The sequence below is a fragment of the Arabidopsis thaliana genome (genome assembly GCF_000001735.4).
Source record: "Arabidopsis thaliana chromosome 1 sequence".
Taxonomy (NCBI): Eukaryota; Viridiplantae; Streptophyta; class Magnoliopsida; order Brassicales; family Brassicaceae; genus Arabidopsis; species Arabidopsis thaliana.
The window spans coordinates 15,122,611-15,143,726 of record NC_003070.9 but is presented as its reverse complement, the minus strand read 5'-3'; the positions used below and the strand labels follow the sequence as shown (position 1 = coordinate 15,143,726).

At 35.7% G+C, this 21,116-nt stretch overlaps 1 pseudogene across 1 annotated transcript; it reads right to left on the bottom strand.

Annotated features, from left to right (window-relative positions):
* Positions 1–1,434: 1,434 nt before the first annotated feature.
* AT1G40105 lies at positions 1,435–3,794 on the bottom strand (annotated as a pseudogene; the record flags this gene model as incomplete). Its single annotated transcript has 1 exon — positions 1,435–3,794.
* Positions 3,795–21,116: the final 17,322 nt, after the last annotated feature.

Below are 21,116 nucleotides of genomic sequence, written 5' to 3'. Positions count from 1 at the left end.
TATGACTAGATGTCATGTGTATGATTGAATATATAAAACTAGAACCTCAACGAGATCCCGAATAGTAAAGTAGTGCTTGCTTGTTATACGATTCAAGACCAAAAACTCATAAGAGCTTTGACTTTACCATCAAAGCTTTGAGAATCACGAAGTGGCTTGGTTAGCGGATTGATAGCCAAATATGACTAGATTCTTTGTGTATCGTTGAGCATAAGAACTAGAACCGCAACCGGCTTCCAGAAGCTAAAGTAGGATTTTGGTTATAAAGTTTGGGGACTATGGTTTTGGGTTTAGGTTTAAGGGTTTAGGGTTAAGAGTTTAGGGTTTAGGGTTTAGGGTTTTGGTTTTAGGGTTTTGGATTTTAAGTTTAGGGTGTAGGATTTATGTTTAGGGTTTAACGTTTTAGGTTTTATGGTTTAGGGTTTAGGGTTTTTGGGTAAGATTTAGGGTTTAGGGTTTAGTGTGTAGGGTTTATGGTTTAGGGTTTAGGGTTTAGGGTTTAGGGTTTAGGGTTTAGGGTTTAGGGTTTAAGGTTTTAGGTTTAGTGTTGAGGAGCAAATATACTTTAAAAAGTAAGCGCAATATTTTTAAGCGTTTTGGAATCAAATATCTCAAGATGATAGGTGGATGATTGAGTTTTAGGGCTAAAACCACAACCATGGCTATGAACCTAAATTTATCTTTCCCTGTTAGAAGATCCAAAACCAAAAATCATACGGACTTAGGCTACACCATCAAAGCTTTGAAGAGGAAGAAGAATCTGGGTTAGCATTTCGGAGTGAAATATGAGTAGATGTCATGTGTATGATTGAATATAAAACTAGAACCTCAACGAGATCCCGAAGAGTAAAGTACACTACAAGAAAACACGGTTTTTACGACTGCAATATTAGTCGCAACGTAGTCTTTAACGGAGTAGTTACGAGTAAGTTACGACTAAGTCCCGATGTCGGGAATCCATAGTCGCTAACCCAAATAGTCGTAACATTAGTCGTTAAATAACGACTACGCGACGACTAATCTTCGATTTTGTTATCTTAGTCGTAACATAGTCGTATAATATGACGACTGAGTTACGACTAAGTTACGATTGAATCACATGTATATCGACTCGTGTATAGACTACTTTGCGAAAATTTAGCGACTAAATAGTGACCAATTAATGACTGTTAAGCGACTACCGTTTCAGCCAAAACAAAAAAAAAAATAGTTTGTCTGATTTTGTTTGTATCCAAATTCATTCCAAAACACATAAAAAACAAGACAAAATCATGATTTAAAACAAACTAAAAACCTGAAAAGATTCAAAAAACACCAAATTCAATATCCAAAACATATCAAATACAAGATTCTAGTAATTTGACATACAACTAAAACGTTTGAGGAATTCATGAGAGTTATGACTAAGTTAACTTAAGACTGAGATGGTGAAGATTAGATAGGATCGGTTATGGTTGCTTCAGATGATTGAGTAGCCATAAAGTTGAGAAAGGCTGGATCAGTTTGGCGCAAATACTTTTCCACCAAGGCCAAGTGCTCTAGCTTGTCTTTCTGTTCAGCCACAGCTCGGACTTGCTCTTCCTCACGTTTAGCATTATGAGCAGCCTGCTCTTCGATCTTCTGTTGAGCTTCTTTCAGTTGCTCTTGCAATGACACAAAGGAGGTAGAGTCTGCTGCATGTTTGCCCTTTCCAGTGACTAGATCCGGAAGATTATCTTTGAGGCTTCCAACTCCATAATAGTTCCCTCTTGAATCTGTCTCTGTGGCCTATGAAAAAAATAGTCAAACCATTAATAAAGAGCTTGAGAAAATGCAGACAATATGCAAGTGAAAATGTAAACTTTACCTCTAGAAAGATGACAGTATGATCCTCTATTGTGAGCTCTCGAGGTCTTGATTCCCCGTCTGAAACATTTGAAGTCTCTGCCTCCATTTCAGACAACTTCTCTTGCAGCTTCTTCTTATAATTTTTAACAATCTGCTCTGCCTTTTTATCTACATAAGTACCATCTGGTTTGGTATGAGTCTTGATGAAAACCTCACCAACACTCACCGTCCTTCCTAACTCTTTTTCCTGTGATGTTAAAAATGAACAAGGCTTAATACAACATCTGAACTTAAGACAGAGACACATTAAAAAAAAACAGAGATAGAAGTTAGTAACCAGTTCATGTTTGATGTTTTGATATGACTTTGGCCCTGACAAATGGATGTGAGGACCGAGCCCATTATGGTCAGACAAGCGAGCCTTGGAATATATCTTACTCCTCGCTATTGCTTCTTCAGTATCCCAATACTCACACATCGCTTTCCAGATATGAGAATCGATGATCCATTTAGGGCACTCTCGACTAGCCCTTATCGTGCTAACCATGTCTTTCATCCTTCGTTTACAGATTTCTTCAAAATGCCATTGAACTGTACCTGTTATCAAAGGATCCCAATGGTGTGTTTTCTACAAATAAAAAAGAGAAGATGTTAGTGAAAACAAAGCAGCTTAACTTAATACTCTTAAGGCAAGAGGAAGGAAAACTATACCGCAAACTCGAGAAAGTATTTTTCTCGTCTATCCCGAGGAACACATGACCAGCTGTAGTACAGACCATCAAATTTGTTGGTCCATACTTAAGTAATCTTCCTAACCAGGCTTGAAATTGTGTCCCGAGTAAACCTGCAAGCAATACACAAGACCATTACACAAAAACACACGCTTAAGACACAGACACATTCACTCATCAAAACAAGACACTTAACAAGTTGTGTTTGGCATCAGACTCTAATCAATACATCAAAACCATTACACATGAGACTCTAAACCACATCAACTAATCATAACAAACACATAAGACTCAAAACCACAGACAACTAATCATAACAAACACTTAACACACTTAGACACATCTAATTCAAACACAAAAACACACGCTTAAGACAAAGACACATTCACTCATCAAAACAAGACACTTAATAAGTTGTGTTTTGCATCGGACTCTAATTCACACATCAAAACAAACACTTAAGACACTTCTAATAAATCAATACAAAACAATTCAATCAATACACTTAAGACACATCTAATTCAGACTCTAATCAAAACACTCACACAACAAACCAATACCTTCAGGTTCCAATCAATACACCAATCAACATCTACTTCAGACTCTAATCACTATCCAATCAATACACAAGACACATCTATACTAGACACTCGCACGACTACACTCAATACACTCACACAACAAACCATTTCACATGAGATTCAAATCCAGACTACTAACCAAGACATATCTAAGTACTTACCAAGTTATTTTTCGCATCGGTGTGGGAGAAAGCATGGTGGTCCACGCCTCACGGCCAGGCTTTTGAAGCACATCATTTAAAGCCCTCAAACTGTCCTCCCGGAGCTCCGGTAACACATCAGTCACAGGTTCGTGGAAGTTGTTGCCTTGGGAAGATGGTTGACTTGCATGAGAGTTCTGAAGTGGAGAACCTGGAGGATCTTGTTGTGGAATCGATCGATTAGATGCCTCGTTCTGGACTTCTTCTAACAAAAGAGGTACAGGGACTTCACGATTAGAGGAGTTCTGGAAAAGGGCTTGCGGAGGTGGATAGTCAGAGACTCGGGGAGTGAATGACCTTGCTAGTTGGGGTTGAACCCGAACTCGCTCTTGGGATGACTGAGGTGGAGGATTGTTGTCCGCCGGCGTAAAGTTGTATTGAGGAGGTAGAGGGTTTGTTCGTTTCCCTGTAGTTGGAGTAGAGGCTCCAGCTCTCTGAGTAACATTGGGTTCCATTTTTCTCTTCCTTCCTCGCTTAGCTAGAGGCATCGAATCGACCTTGTTTGCAAACCCTAGAGGAGACACTTCTTCTGAAAGTGAGAGAGATCCGAGAGATTCGAAGAAAAAGATAGCAGAAGGAGAACAATTGATGAAGATTTAGAGGAAGGATTGAAGAAACGAAAGAGAGAGATGAAGATTCAGGGTGAATCGAAGAAACAAGAGAGAGAGTGAGAGAGGTAGAAGAGAAATGAATTAGGGTTCCTCATTCTCGTTCTTCATCCCTCGCTAATCGACACAATGTTTGGGCTTTGTTTGGGCCTCGTTAATTTTGGCCCGCGATAGTTTTCTTGGGTTTTAATTCAGCCCAATGTTTTGATTGTAGTCGCTTATTAATCGTTATTCAGTCGCAGTGTTTATTAATTTTTTAAATAATCATAGGTTTTCATAACTTTGGTCTATATCCAAAACAAAGTTATTTATGTGATTAACCCTTCATACCAAAAACAATGTTCAATCACTATATATCCATTAATATATATCCCTTTTTAATTTATTAATTAGAGTGATATATATACTTTGTACAATTTTTTAATTAAAGATAGTGCATTTTTAAACAAAATCATAGGTTTTATACAAAATTATAGGTTATTTTGGTGATTAACCCTTCATACCAAAATAATGTTCAATCACTATATATATATATATACTTTGTACAATTGTTTAAAGAATGCATTTTTAAAGCTTTGAACTTAAATATGTTATAATTCTAACTTATATCTTAACAATTACAAAACTAATAGTCTAATTTTAGCATATCTAATTTTACTTAGTATACACAAAACTATAACACTATAAAAATTCTTTGATTATTGTTACAATTTTAACGACTTATTAGCGACTCTTAATTCTCCGACTTACTTATAGTCGCAACTTAGTCGTTATCTAACGACTACTTGAACGACTATTAAAAACAGTCGTCATTTAGCGACTACGGAACGTCCCTTTTATTTTAGTCGTAGATTTGTCGCTACATAGTCATTTAATAGTCGCTAAATATTACGACTACTTGTACACTCGCCAGATGTGGTCGTAAAATCCGTGTTTTCTTGTAGTAGTAGTGCTTCCTTGTTATACAATTCAAAACCAAAAACTGTTAAGAACTTTGGGTTCACCATCAAATCTTTGAGAATCATGAAGAAGCTGGGTTTGTGTTTTTGTAGTACAAATTGACTTGATGTTTTGTTTATCATTCAGTACAAAAACTATAAACGCAATAAGAACCTGGAAGATAAAGTAGGATTCAGGGTTTAAGGTTTAAGGTTAAGGTTTTGCGTTTAGGGTTTAGGTTTTAAGGTTTAGGGTGTACGGTTTAGGGTTTAGAGTTAGGGTTTAGGGTTTAAGGTTTAGCGTTAGGGTTTAGGGTTTAGGGTTTAGGGATTAGATTTTAGGGTTTGGGATTTAAGGTGTAGGGTTTATGTTTAGTGTTTAGGAGCAAATATATTTAATACTTTAAGAAGCAAAAAGAATCTAGGTTAGCGTTTCAGAGTTAAATATGACTAGATGTTATGTGTATGATTGAATATAAAACTAGAACCTCAACCAGATCCCGAAAAGTAAAGTATTGCTTCCTTGTTAAACTGTTCAAAACCAAAAACTCATAAGAATTCGGCTTCACTATCAAAGCTTTGAGAATCAAGAATAAGCTTGGGTAGCGGATTTGTAGTCAAATATGACTAGATGCTTTGTGTATTATTGAGCATAAGAACTAGAACTGCAACCAGATTCCGGAAGCCTAAAGTAGGATTTAGGTTTTAGAGTTTGGGATATATGGTTTAAGGTTTAGGGTTTAGGTTTAAGGGTTTAGGGTTTAGGTTTAAGGGTTTAGGTTTAAGGGTTTAGGGTTAAGAGTTTATGGTTTAGGGTTTAGGGTGTAGGGTTTAGAGTTTAGGGTTTAGGGTTTTTGGGTAAGATTTATGGTTTGGGGATTTATGGTGTAGAGTTTAGGTTTAGTGTTTAGGGGCAAATATACTATAATATTTTAAGAAGCAAGAAGAATCTTGGTTAGCGTTTCAGAGTGAAATATGACTACATGTCATGTGTATGATTGAATAGAAAACTAGAACCTCAACCAGATCTCGAAAAGTAAAGTAGTGCTTCCTTGTTAAACGATTCAAAACACCAAAAACTCATAAGAATTTCGGCTTCACCATCAAAGCTTTGGGAATAAAGAAGAAGGTTTGCTATTGGATTTGTAGTCAAATATGACAAGATTCATTGTGTATCGTTGAGCATAAGAACTAGAACCGTAACCGGCTTCCAGAAGCTAAAGTAGGATTTTGATTATAAAGTTTGGGGACAATGGTTTTGGGTTTAGGTTTAAGGGTTTAGGGTTAAGAGTTTAGGGTTTAGGGTTTAGGGTTTTGGGTTTAGGTTTTAGGGTTTTGGATTTTAAGTTTAGGGTGTAGGATTTATGTTTAGGGTTTAAGGTTTTAGGTTTAGTGTTGAGGAGCAAATATACTTTACAAAGTAAGCACAATCTTTGTAAGCATTTTGGACTCAAAAATCTCAAGATGATAGGTGGATGATTGAGTTTTAGGGCTAAAACCACAACCAGGGCTATGAACCTAAATTTATCTTACCCTGTTAGAAGATCCAAAACCAAAAATCATACGGACTTAGGCTACACCATCAAAGCTTTGAAGAGCAAGAAGAATCTGGGTTAGCATTTCGGAGTGAAATATGAGTAGATGTCATGTGTATGATTGGATATAAAACTAGAACCTCAACGAGATCCCGAAGAGTAAAGTAGTGATTCCTTGTTATACGATTCAAAACCTAAAACTGTTAAGAACTTCGGGTTCACCATCAAAGCTTTGAGAATCATGAAGAAGCTTAGTTTGTGTTTTTGTAGTCCAAATTTACTTGATGTTTTGTTTATCATTCGGTATAAAAACTAGAAACGCAATAAGAACCTGGAAGTTAAAGTAGGATTCAGGGTTTAAGGTTTAAGGTTAAGGTTTTGCGTTTAGGGTTTAGGTTTTAAGGTTTAGGGTGTACGGTTTAGGGTTTAGAGTTAGGGACTAGGGTTTAAGGTTTAGCGTTAGGGTTTAGGGTTTAGGGTTTAGGGATTAGATTTTAGGGTTTGGGATTTAGGGTGTAGGGTTTATGTTTAGTGTTTAGGAGCAAATATATTTAATACTTTAAGAAGCAAAAAGAATCTAGGTTAGCGTTTCAGAGTTAAATATGACTAGATGTTATGTGTATGATTGAATATAAAACTAGAATCTCAACCAGATCCCGAAAAGTAAAGTATTGCTTCCTAGTTAAACTGTTCAAAACCAAAAACTCATAAGAATTCGGCTTCACTATCAAAGCTTTGAGAATCAAGAATAAGCTTGGGTAGCGGATTTGTAGTCAAATATGACTAGATGCTTTGTGTATTATTGAGCATAAGAACTAGAACTGCAACCGGATTCCGGAAGCCTAAAGTAGGATTTAGGTTTTAGAGTTTGGGATCTATGGTTTAAGTTTTTTTGGGTTTAGGTTTAAAGGTTTAGGGTTTAGGTTTAAGGGTTTAAGTTTAAGGGTTTAGGGTTAAGAGTTTATGGTTTAGGGTTTAGGGTGTAGGGTTTAGAGTTTAGAGTTTAGGGTTTAGGGTTTTTGGGTAAGAATTATGGTTTGGGGATTTATGGTGTAGAGTTTAGGTTTAGTGTTTAGGAGCAAATATACTATAATATTTTAACAAGCAAGAAGAATCTTGGTTAGCGTTTCAGAGTGGAATATGACTACATGTCATGTGTATGATTGAATAGAAAACTAGAACCTCAACCAGATCTCGAAAAGTAAAGTAGTGCTTCCTTGTTAAACGATTCAAAACACCAAAAACTCATAAGAATTTCGGCTTCACCATCAAAGCTTTGGGAATAAAGAAGAAGCTTTGTTAGCGGATTTGTAGTCAAATATGACTAGATGCTTTGTGTATCATTGAGCATAAGAACTAGAACCGCAACCGGATTCCAGAACCCTAAAGTAGGATTTAGGTTTTAAAGTTTGGGATCTATGGTTTAGGGTTTAGGTTTAAGGGTTTAAGGTTAAGAGTTTATGGTTTAGGGTTTACGGTTTCTGGTTTAGGATTTAGGGTTCAGGGGTTAGGGTTTAGGTTTTGGATTTTAGGTTTTGGATTTAGGGTGTAGAGTTTAGGTTTAGTGTTTAGGATCAAATATAGTATGATACTTAGAGAAGCAAGAAGAATCTTGGTTAGCGTTTCGGAGTGAAATATGACTAGATTTCATGTGTATGATTGAATATATAAAACTATAACCTCAACGAGATCCCGAAAAGTAAATTAGCGCTTCCTTGTTATACGATTCAAGACTAAAAACTCATAAGATCTTTGACTTCACCATCAAAGCTTTGAGAATCAAGAAGTGGCTTTATTAGCGGATTTATAGCCAAATATTACTAGATGCTTTGTTTATCGTTGAACATAAGGACTAGAACCGCAACCAGCTTCCAGAAGCTAAAGTAGGATTTTGGTTATAAAGTTTGGGGACTATGGTTTTGGGTTTAGGTTTAAGGGTTAGGGTTAAGAGTTTAGGGTTTAGGGTTTAGGGTTTGGGGTTTAGGTTTTAGGGTTTTGGATTTTTAGTTTAGGGTGTAGGATTTATGTATAGGGTTTAAGGTTTTAGGTTTAGTGTTGAGGAGCAAATATACTTTAAAAAGTAAGCACAATCTTTATAAGCGTTTTGGAATCAAATATCTCAAGATGATAGGTGGATGATTGAGTTTTAGGGCTAAAACCACAACCAGGGGTATGAACCTAAATTTATCTTTCCCTGTTAGAAGATCCAAAACCAAAAATCATACAGACTTAGGCTACACCATCAAAGCTTTGTAGAGCAAGAAGAATCTAGGTTAGCATTTCGGAGTGAAATATGAGTAGGGTTAGGGTTTAGAGTTAGGGTTTAGCGTTAGGGTTTAGGGTTTAGGGTTTAGGGTTTAGGGATTAGATTTTAGGGTTTGGGATTTAGGAGCAAAAATATTTAATACTTTAAGAAGCAAAAAGAATCTACGTTAGCATTTCAGAGTTAAAAATGACTAGATGTTATGTGTATGATTGAATATAAAACTAGAACCTCAACCAGATCCCGAAAAGTAAAGTAGTGCTACCTTGTTAAACAGTTCAAAACCAAAAACTCATAAGAATTCGGCTTCACTATCATAGCTTTGAGAATCAAGAATAAGCTTGGTTAGCAGAGTTGTAGTCAAATATGACTAGATGCTTTGTGTATCATTGAGCACAAGAACTAGAACCGCAACCGAATTCCGGAAGCCTAAAGTAGGATTTAGGTTTTAAAGTTTGGGATCTATGGTTTAGGGTTTAGGGTTTAGGGTTTAGGTTTAAGGGTTTAGGGTTTAGGTTTAAGGGTTTAGGTTTAAGGGTTTAGGGTTAAGAGTTTATGGTTTAGGGTTTAGGGTTTAGGGTTTAGGGTTTTCGGGTTTAGGGGTAAGATTTATGGTTTGGGGATTTATGGTGTAGAGTTTAGGTTTAGTGTTTAGGAGCAAATATACTATAATATTTTAAGAAGCAAGAAGAATCTTGGTTAGCGTTTCAGAGTGAAATATGACTACATGTCATGTGTATGATTGAATAGAAAACTAGAACCTCAACCAGATCTCGAAAAGTAAGTAGTGCTTCCTTGTTAAACGATTCAAAACACCAAAAACTCATAAGAATTTCGGCTTCACCATCAAAGCTTTGGGAATAAAGAAGAAGGTTTGCTATTGGATTTGTAGTCAAATATGACAAAATTCATTGTGTATCGTTGAGCATAAGAACTAGAACCGTAACCGGCTTCCAGAAGCCTAAAGTAGGATTTAGGTTTTAAAGTTTGGGATCTATGGTTTAGGGTTTAAGTTTAAGGGTTTAGAGTTAAGAGTTTATGGTTTAGGGTTTACGGTTTCGGGTTTAGGATTTAGGGTTCAGGGGTTAGGGTTTAGGGTTTGGATTTTAGGTTTTGGGATTTAGGGTGTAGAGTTTAGGTTTAGTGTTGAGGATCAAATATAGTATGATACTTAGAGAAGCAAGAAGAATCTTGGTTAGCGTGTCGGAGTGAAATATGACTAGATGTCATGTGTATGATTGAATATATAAAACTATAACCTCAACGAAATCCCGAAAAGTAAAGTAGTGCTTCCTTGTTATACGATTCAAGACTAAAAACTCATAATATCTTTGACTTCACCATCAAAGCTTTGAGAATCAAGAATTGGCTTTATTAGCGGATTTATAGCCAAATATTACTAGATGCTTTGTGTATCGTTGAGCATAAGAACTAGAACCACAACTAGCTTCCAGAAGCTAAAGTAGGATTTTGGTTATAAAGTTTGGGGACTATGGTTTTGGGTTTAGGTTTAAGGGTTAGGGTTAAGAGTTTAGGGTTTAGGATTTAGGGTTTTGGGTTTAGGTTTTAGGGTTTTGGATTTTTAGTTTAGGGTGTAGGATTTATGTTTAGGGTTTAAGGTTTTAGGTTTAGTGTTGAGGAGCAAATATACTTTAAAAAGTAAGCACAATATTTTTAAGCGTTTTGGAATCAAATATCTCAAGATGATAGGTGGATGATTGAGTTTTAGGGCTAAAACCACAACTAGGGCTATGAACCTAAATTTATCTTTCCCTGTTAGAAGATCCAAAACCAAAAATCATACGGACTTAGGCTACACCATCAAAGCTTTGAAGAGCAAGCAGAATCTGGGTTAGCATTTCGGAGTGAAATATGAGTAGATGTCATGTGTATGATTGAATATAAAACTAGAACCTCAACGAAATATTGAAGAGTAAAGTAGTGCTTCCTTGTTTTACAATTCAAAACCAAAAACTGTTAAGAACTTCGGATTCACCATCAAAGCTTTGAGAATCATGAAGAAGCTTGGTTTGTGTTTTTGTAGTCCAAATTGACTTGATGTTTTGTTTATCATTCAGTATAAAAACTAGAAACGCAATAAGAACCCGGAAGTTAAAGTAGGATTCAGGGTTTAAGGTTTAAGGTTAAGGTTTTGCGTTTAGGGTTTAGGTTTTAAGGTTTAGGGTATATGGTTTAGGGTTTAGAGTTAGGGTTTAGGGTTTAAGGTTTAGCGTTAGGGTTTCGGGTTTAGGGTTTAGGGATTAGATTTTAGGGTTTGGGATTTAGGGTGTAGGGTTTATGTTTAATGTTTAGGAGCAAATATATTTAATACTTTAAGAAGCAAAAAGAATCTAGGTTAGCGTTTCAGAGTGAAATATGACTAGATGTTATGTGTATGATTGAATATAAAAATAGCAACTCAACAAGATCCCGAAAAATAAAGTAGTGCTTGCTTGTTAAACTGTTCAAAACCAAAAGCTCATAAGAATTCGGCTTCACTATCAAAGCTTTGAGAATCAAGAATAAGCTTGGTTAGCGGATTTGTAGTCAAATATGACTAGATGCTTTGTGTATCATTGAGCACAAGAACTAGAACCGCAACTGAATTGTGGAAGCGTAAAGTAGGATTTAGGTTTAAAGTTTGGGATCTATGGTTTAGGGTTAAGGGTTTAGGTTTAAGGGTTTAGGGTTTAGGGTTAAGGGTTTAGGTTTAAGGGTTTAGGGTTAAGAGTTTATGGTTTATGGTTTAGGGTTTAGGGTTTAGGGTTTTCGGGTTTAGGGGTAAGATTTTAGGTTTTGGGATTTATGGTGTAGAGTTTAGGTTTAGTGTTTAGGAGCAAATATACTATAATATTTTAAGAAGCAAGAAGAATCTTGGTTAGCGTTTGAGAGTGAAATATCACTACATGTCATGTGTATGATTGAATAGAAAACTAGAACCTCAACTAGATCTCGAAAAGTAAAGTAGTGCTTCCTTGTTAAACGATTCAAAACACCAAAAACTCATAAGAATTTCGGCTTCACCATCAAAGCTTTGGGAATAAAGAAGAAGCTTTGCTAGCGGATTTATAGTCAAATATGACTAGATGCTTTGTGTATTATTGAGCATAAGAACTAGAACCGCAAATGGATTCCGGAAGCCTAAAGTAGGATTTAGGTTTCAAAGTTTGGGATCTATTGTTTAGGGTTTAGGGTTTGGATTTTAGGTTTTGGGATTTAGGGTGTAGAGTTTAGGTTTAGTGTTTAGGATCAAATATAGTATGGTACTTAGAGAAGCAAGAAGAATCTTGGTTAGCGTGTCGGAGTGAAATATGACTAGATGTCATGTGTATGATTGAATATATAAAACTATAACCTCAACGAAATCCCGAAAAGTAAAGTAGTGCTTCCTTGTTATACGATTCAAGACTAAAAACTCATAATATCTTTGACTTCACCATCAAAGCTTTGAGAATCAAGAATTGGCTTTATTAGCGGATTTATAGCCAAATATTACTAGATGCTTTGTTTATCGTTGAACATAAGGACTAGAACCGCAACCAGCTTCCAGAAGCTAAAGTAGGATTTTGGTTATAAAGTTTGGGGACTATGGTTTTGGGTTTAGGTTTAAGGGTTAGGGTTAAGAGTTTAGGGTTTAGGGTTTAGGGTTTGGGGTTTAGGTTTTAGGGTTTTGGATTTTTAGTTTAGGGTGTAGGATTTATGTATAGGGTTTAAGGTTTTAGGTTTAGTGTTGAGGAGCAAATATACTTTAAAAAGTAAGCACAATCTTTATAAGCGTTTTGGAATCAAATATCTCAAGATGATAGGTGGATGATTGAGTTTTAGGGCTAAAACCACAACCAGGGCTATGAACCTAAATTTATCTTTCCCTGTTAGAAGATCCAAAACCAAAAATCATACCGACTTAGGCTACACCATCAAAGCTTTGTAGAGCAAGAAGAATCTAGGTTAGCATTTCGGGGTGAAATATGAGTAGGGTTAGGGTTTAGAGTTAGGGTTTAGCGTTAGGGTTTAGGGTTTAGGGTTTAGGGTTTAGGGATTAGATTTTAGGGTTTGGGATTTAGGAGCAAAAATATTTAATACTTTAAGAAGCAAAAAGAATCTACGTTAGCATTTCAGAGTTAAAAATGACTAGATGTTATGTGTATGATTGAATATAAAACTAGAACCTCAACCAGATCCCGAAAAGTAAAGTAGTGCTACCTTGTTAAACAGTTCAAAACCAAAAACTCATAAGAATTCGGCTTCACTATCATAGCTTTGAGAATCAAGAATAAGCTTGGTTAGCAGAGTTGTAGTCAAATATGACTAGATGCTTTGTGTATCATTGAGCACAAGAACTAGAACCGCAACCGAATTCCGGAAGCCTAAAGTAGGATTTAGGTTTTAAAGTTTGGGATCTATGGTTTAGGGTTTAGGGTTTAGGGTTTAGGTTTAAGGGTTTAGGGTTTAGGTTTAAGGGTTTAGGTTTAAGGGTTTAGGGTTAAGAGTTTATGGTTTAGGGTTTAGGGTTTAGGGTTTAGGGTTTTCGGGTTTAGGGGTAAGATTTATGGTTTGGGGATTTATGGTGTAGAGTTTAGGTTTAGTGTTTAGGAGCAAATATACTATAATATTTTAAGAAGCAAGAAGAATCTTGGTTAGCGTTTCAGAGTGAAATATGACTACATGTAATGTGTATGATTGAATAGAAAACTAGAACCTCAACCAGATCTCGAAAAGTAAAGTAGTGCTTCCTTGTTAAACGATTCAAAACACCAAAAACTCATAAGAATTTCGGCTTCACCATCAAAGCTTTGGGAATAAAGAAGAAGGTTTGCTATTGGATTTGTAGTCAAATATGACAAAATTCATTGTGTATCGTTGAGCATAAGAACTAGAACCGTAACCGGCTTCCAGAAGCCTAAAGTAGGATTTAGGTTTTAAAGTTTGGGATCTATGGTTTAGGGTTTAAGTTTAAGGGTTTAGAGTTAAGAGTTTATGGTTTAGGGTTTACGGTTTCGGGTTTAGGATTTAGGGTTCAGGGGTTAGGGTTTAGGGTTTGGATTTTAGGTTTTGGGATTTAGGGTGTAGAGTTTAGGTTTAGTGTTGAGGATCAAATATAGTATGATACTTAGAGAAGCAAGAAGAATCTTGGTTAGCGTGTCGGAGTGAAATATGACTAGATGTCATGTGTATGATTGAATATATAAAACTATAACCTCAACGAAATCCCGAAAAGTAAAGTAGTGCTTCCTTGTTATACGATTCAAGACTAAAAACTCATAATATCTTTGACTTCACCATCAAAGCTTTGAGAATCAAGAATTGGCTTTATTAGCGGATTTATAGCCAAATATTACTAGATGCTTTGTGTATCGTTGAGCATAAGAACTAGAACCACAACTAGCTTCCAGAAGCTAAAGTAGGATTTTGGTTATAAAGTTTGGGGACTATGGTTTTGGGTTTAGGTTTAAGGGTTAGGGTTAAGAGTTTAGGGTTTAGGATTTAGGGTTTTGGGTTTAGGTTTTAGGGTTTTGGATTTTTAGTTTAGGGTGTAGGATTTATGTTTAGGGTTTAAGGTTTTAGGTTTAGTGTTGAGGAGCAAATATACTTTAAAAAGTAAGCACAATATTTTTAAGCGTTTTGGAATCAAATATCTCAAGATGATAGGTGGATGATTGAGTTTTAGGGCTAAAACCACAACTAGGGCTATGAACCTAAATTTATCTTTCCCTGTTAGAAGATCCAAAACCAAAAATCATACGGACTTAGGCTACACCATCAAAGCTTTGAAGAGCAAGCAGAATCTGGGTTAGCATTTCGGAGTGAAATATGAGTAGATGTCATGTGTATGATTGAATATAAAACTAGAACCTCAACGAAATATTGAAGAGTAAAGTAGTGCTTCCTTGTTTTACAATTCAAAACCAAAAACTGTTAAGAACTTCGGATTCACCATCAAAGCTTTGAGAATCATGAAGAAGCTTGGTTTGTGTTTTTGTAGTCCAAATTGACTTGATGTTTTGTTTATCATTCAGTATAAAAACTAGAAACGCAATAAGAACCCGGAAGTTAAAGTAGGATTCAGGGTTTAAGGTTTAAGGTTAAGGTTTTGCGTTTAGGGTTTAGGTTTTAAGGTTTAGGGTATATGGTTTAGGGTTTAGAGTTAGGGTTTAGGGTTTAAGGTTTAGCGTTAGGGTTTAGGGTTTAGGGTTTAGGGATTAGATTTTAGGGTTTGGGATTTAGGGTGTAGGGTTTATGTTTAATGTTTAGGAGCAAATATATTTAATACTTTAAGAAGCAAAAAGAATCTAGGTTAGCGTTTCAGAGTGAAATATGACTAGATGTTATGTGTATGATTGAATATAAAAATAGCAACTCAACAAGATCCCGAAAAATAAAGTAGTGCTTGCTTGTTAAACTGTTCAAAACCAAAAGCTCATAAGAATTCGGCTTCACTATCAAAGCTTTGAGAATCAAGAATAAGCTTGGTTAGCGGATTTGTAGTCAAATATGACTAGATGCTTTGTGTATCATTGAGCACAAGAACTAGAACCGCAACTGAATTGTGGAAGCCTAAAGTAGGATTTAGGTTTAAAGTTTGGGATCTATGGTTTAGGGTTAAGGGTTTAGGTTTAAGGGTTTAGGGTTTAGGGTTAAGGGTTTAGGTTTAAGGGTTTAGGGTTAAGAGTTTATGGTTTATGGTTTAGGGTTTAGGGTTTAGGGTTTTCGGGTTTAGGGGTAAGATTTTAGGTTTTGGGATTTATGGTGTAGAGTTTAGGTTTAGTGTTTAGGAGCAAATATACTATAATATTTTAAGAAGCAAGAAGAATCTTGGTTAGCGTTTGAGAGTGAAATATCACTACATGTCATGTGTATGATTGAATAGAAAACTAGAACCTCAACTAGATCTCGAAAAGTAAAGTAGTGCTTCCTTGTTAAACGATTCAAAACACCAAAAACTCATAAGAATTTCGGCTTCACCATCAAAGCTTTGGGAATAAAGAAGAAGCTTTGCTAGCGGATTTATAGTCAAATATGACTAGATGCTTTGTGTATTATTGAGCATAAGAACTAGAACCGCAAATGGATTCCGGAAGCCTAAAGTAGGATTTAGGTTTTAAAGTTTGGGATCTATTGTTTAGGGTTTAGGGTTTGGATTTTAGGTTTTGGGATTTAGGGTGTAGAGTTTAGGTTTAGTGTTTAGGATCAAATATAGTATGGTACTTAGAGAAGCAAGAAGAATCTTGGTTAGCGTGTCGGAGTGAAATATGACTAGATGTCATGTGTATGATTGAATATATAAAACTATAACCTCAACGAAATCCCGAAAAGTAAAGTAGTGCTTCCTTGTTATACGATTCAAGACTAAAAACTCATAATATCTTTGACTTCACCATCAAAGCTTTGAGAATCAAGAATTGGCTTTATTAGCGGATTTATAGCCAAATATTACTAGATGCTTTGTTTATCGTTGAACATAAGGACTAGAACCGCAACCAGCTTCCAGAAGCTAAAGTAGGATTTTGGTTATAAAGTTTGGGGACTATGGTTTTGGGTTTAGGTTTAAGGGTTAGGGTTAAGAGTTTAGGGTTTAGGGTTTAGGGTTTGGGGTTTAGGTTTTAGGGTTTTGGATTTTTAGTTTAGGGTGTAGGATTTATGTATAGGGTTTAAGGTTTTAGGTTTAGTGTTGAGGAGCAAATATACTTTAAAAAGTAAGCACAATCTTTATAAGCGTTTTGGAATCAAATATCTCAAGATGATAGGTGGATGATTGAGTTTTAGGGCTAAAACCACAACCAGGGCTATGAACCTAAATTTATCTTTCCCTGTTAGAAGATCCAAAACCAAAAATCATACAGACTTAGGCTACACCATCAAAGCTTTGTAGAGCAAGAAGAATCTAGGTTAGCATTTCGGGGTGAAATATGAGTAGGGTTAGGGTTTAGAGTTAGGGTTTAGCGTTAGGGTTTAGGGTTTAGGGTTTAGGGTTTAGGGATTAGATTTTAGGGTTTGGGATTTAGGAGCAAAAATATTTAATACTTTAAGAAGCAAAAAGAATCTACGTTAGCATTTCAGAGTTAAAAATGACTAGATGTTATGTGTATGATTGAATATAAAACTAGAACCTCAACCAGATCCCGAAAAGTAAAGTAGTGCTACCTTGTTAAATAGTTCAAAACCAAAAACTCATAAGAATTCGGCTTCACTATCATAGCTTTGAGAATCAAGAATAAGCTTGGTTAGCAGAGTTGTAGTCAAATATGACTAGATGCTTTGTGTATCATTGAGCACAAGAACTAGAACCGCAACCGAATTCCGGAAGCCTAAAGTAGGATTTAGGTTTTAAAGTTTGGGATCTATGGTTTAGGGTTTAGGGTTTAGGGTTTAGGTTTAAGGGTTTAGGGTTTAGGTTTAAGGGTTTAGGTTTAAGGGTTTAGGGTTAAGAGTTTATGGTTTAGGGTTTAGGGTTTAGGGTTTAGGGTTTTCGGGTTTAGGGGTAAGATTTATGGTTTGGGGATTTATGGTGTAGAGTTTAGGTTTAGTGTTTAGGAGCAAATATACTGTAATATTTTAAGAAGCAAGAAGAATCTTGGTTAGCGTTTCAGAGTGAAATATGACTACATGTAATGTGTATGATTGAATAGAAAACTAGAACCTCAACCAGATCTCGAAAAGTAAAGTAGTGCTTCCTTGTTAAACGATTCAAAACACCAAAAACTCATAAGAATTTCGGCTTCACCATCAAAGCTTTGGGAATAAAGAAGAAGGTTTGCTATTGGATTTGTAGTCAAATATGACAAAATTCATTGTGTATCGTTGAGCATAAGAACTAGAACCGTAACCGGCTTCCAGAAGCCTAAAGTAGGATTTAGGTTTTAAAGTTTGGGATCTATGGTTTAGGGTTTAAGTTTAAGGGTTTAGAGTTAAGAGTTTATGGTTTAGGGTTTACGGTTTCGGGTTTAGGATTTAGGGTTCAGGGGTTAGGGTTTAGGGTTTGGATTTTAGGTTTTGGGATTTAGGGTGTAGAGTTGAGGTTTAGTGTTGAGGATCAAATATAGTATGATACTTAGAGAAGCAAGAAGAATCTTGGTTAGCGTGTCGGAGTGAAATATGACTAGATGTCATGTGTATGATTGAATATATAAAACTATAACCTCAACGAAATCCCGAAAAGTAAAGTAGTGCTTCCTTGTTATACGATTCAAGACTAAAAACTCATAATATCTTTGACTTCACCATCAAAGCTTTGAGAATCAAGAATTGGCTTTATTAGCGGATTTATAGCCAAATATTACTAGATGCTTTGTGTATCGTTGAGCATAAGAACTAGAACCACAACTAGCTTCCAGAAGCTAAAGTAGGATTTTGGTTATAAAGTTTGGGGACTATGGTTTTGGGTTTAGGTTTAAGGGTTAGGGTTAAGAGTTTAGGGTTTAGGATTTAGGGTTTTGGGTTTAGGTTTTAGGGTTTTGGATTTTTAGTTTAGGGTGTAGGATTTATGTTTAGGGTTTAAGGTTTTAGGTTTAGTGTTGAGGAGCAAATATACTTTAAAAAGTAAGCACAATATTTTTAAGCGTTTTGGAATCAAATATCTCAAGATGATAGGTGGATGATTGAGTTTTAGGGCTAAAACCACAACTAGGGCTATGAACCTAAATTTATCTTTCCCTGTTAGAAGATCCAAAACCAAAAATCATACGGACTTAGGCTACACCATCAAAGCTTTGAAGAGCAAGCAGAATCTGGGTTAGCATTTCGGAGTGAAATATGAGTAGATGTCATGTGTATGATTGAATATAAAACTAGAACCTCAACGAAATATTGAAGAGTAAAGTAGTGCTTCCTTGTTTACAATTCAAAACCAAAAACTGTTAAGAACTTCGGATTCACCATCAAAGCTTTGAGAATCATGAAGAAGCTTGGTTTGTGTTTTTGTAGTCCAAATTGACTTGATGTTTTGTTTATCATTCAGTATAAAAACTAGAAACGCAATAAGAACCCGGAAGTTAAAGTAGGATTCAGGGTTTAAGGTTTAAGGTTAAGGTTTTGCGTTTAGGGTTTAGGTTTTAAGGTTTAGGGTATATGGTTTAGGGTTTAGAGTTAGGGTTTAGGGTTTAAGGTTTAGCGTTAGGGTTTAGGGTTTAGGGTTTAGGGATTAGATTTTAGGGTTTGGGATTTAGGGTGTAGGGTTTATGTTTAATGTTTAGGAGCAAATATATTTAATACTTTAAGAAGCAAAAAGAATCTAGGTTAGCGTTTCAGAGTGAAATATGACTAGATGTTATGTGTATGATTGAATATAAAAATAGCAACTCAACAAGATCCCGAAAAATAAAGTAGTGCTTGCTTGTTAAACTGTTCAAAACCAAAAGCTCATAAGAATTCGGCTTCACTATCAAAGCTTTGAGAATCAAGAATAAGCTTGGTTAGCGGATTTGTAGTCAAATATGACTAGATGCTTTGTGTATCATTGAGCACAAGAACTAGAACCGCAACTGAATTGTGGAAGCCTAAAGTAGGATTTAGGTTTAAAGTTTGGGATCTATGGTTTAGGGTTAAGGGTTTAGGTTTAAGGGTTTAGGGTTTAGGGTTAAGGGTTTAGGTTTAAGGGTTTAGGGTTAAGAGTTTATGGTTTATGGTTTAGGGTTTAGGGTTTAGGGTTTTCGGGTTTAGGGGTAAGATTTTAGGTTTTGGGATTTATGGTGTAGAGTTTAGGTTTAGTGTTTAGGAGCAAATATACTATAATATTTTAAGAAGCAAGAAGAATCTTGGTTAGCGTTTGAGAGTGAAATATCACTACATGTCATGTGTATGATTGAATAGAAAACTAGAACCTCAACTAGATCTCGAAAAGTAAAGTAGTGCTTCCTTGTTAAACGATTCAAAACACCAAAAACTCATAAGAATTTCGGCTTCACCATCAAAGCTTTGGGAATAAAGAAGAAGCTTTGCTAGCGGATTTATAGTCAAATATGACTAGATGCTTTGTGTATTATTGAGCATAAGAACTAGAACCGCAAATGGATTCCGGAAGCCTAAAGTAGGATTTAGGTTTTAAAGTTTGGGATCTATTGTTTAGGGTTTAGGGTTTGGATTTTAGGTTTTGGGATTTAGGGTGTAGAGTTTAGGTTTAGTGTTTAGGATCAAATATAGTATGGTACTTAGAGAAGCAAGAAGAATCTTGGTTAGCGTGTCGGAGTAAAATATGACTAGATGTCATGTGTATGATTGAATATATAAAACTATAACCTCAACGAAATCCCGAAAAGTAAAGTAGTGCTTCCTTGTTATACGATTCAAGACTAAAAACTCATAATATCTTTGACTTCACCATCAAAGCTTTGAGAATCAAGAATTGGCTTTATTAGCGGATTTATAGCCAAATATTACTAGATGCTTTGTTTATCGTTGAACATAAGGACTAGAACCGCAACCAGCTTCCAGAAGCTAAAGTAGGATTTTGGTTATAAAGTTTGGGGACTATGGTTTTGGGTTTAGGTTTAAGGGTTAGGGTTAAGAGTTTAGGGTTTAGGGTTTAGGGTTTGGGGTTTAGGTTTTAGGGTTTTGGATTTTTAGTTTAGGGTGTAGGATTTATGTATAGGGTTTAAGGTTTTAGGTTTAGTGTTGAGGAGCAAATATACTTTAAAAAGTAAGCACAATCTTTATAAGCGTTTTGGAATCAAATATCTCAAGATGATAGGTGGATGATTGAGTTTTAGGGCTAAAACCACAACCAGGGCTATGAACCTAAATTTATCTTTCCCTGTTAGAAGATCCAAAACCAAAAATCATACAGACTTAGGCTACACCATCAAAGCTTTGTAGAGCAAGAAGAATCTAGGTTAGCATTTCGGGGTGAAATATGAGTAGGGTTAGGGTTTAGAGTTAGGGTTTAGCGTTAGGGTTTAGGGTTTAGGGTTTAGGGTTTAGGGATTAGATTTTAGGGTTTGGGATTTAGGAGCAAAAATATTTAATACTTTAAGAAGCAAAAAGAATCTACGTTAGCATTTCAGAGTTAAAAATGACTAGATGTTATGTGTATGATTGAATATAAAACTAGAACCTCAACCAGATCCCGAAAAGTAAAGTAGTGCTACCTTGTTAAACAGTTCAAAACCAAAAACTCATAAGAATTCGGCTTCACTATCATAGCTTTGAGAATCAAGAATAAGCTTGGTTAGCAGAGTTGTAGTCAAATATGACTAGATGCTTTGTGTATCATTGAGCACAAGAACTAGAACCGCAACCGAATTCCGGAAGCCTAAAGTAGGATTTAGGTTTTAAAGTTTGGGATCTATGGTTTAGGGTTTAGGGTTTACGGTTTAGGTTTAAGGGTTTAGGGTTTAGGTTTAAGGGTTTAGGTTTAAGGGTTTAGGGTTAAGAGTTTATGGTTTAGGGTTTAGGGTTTAGGGTTTAGGGTTTTCGGGTTTAGGGGTAAGATTTATGGTTT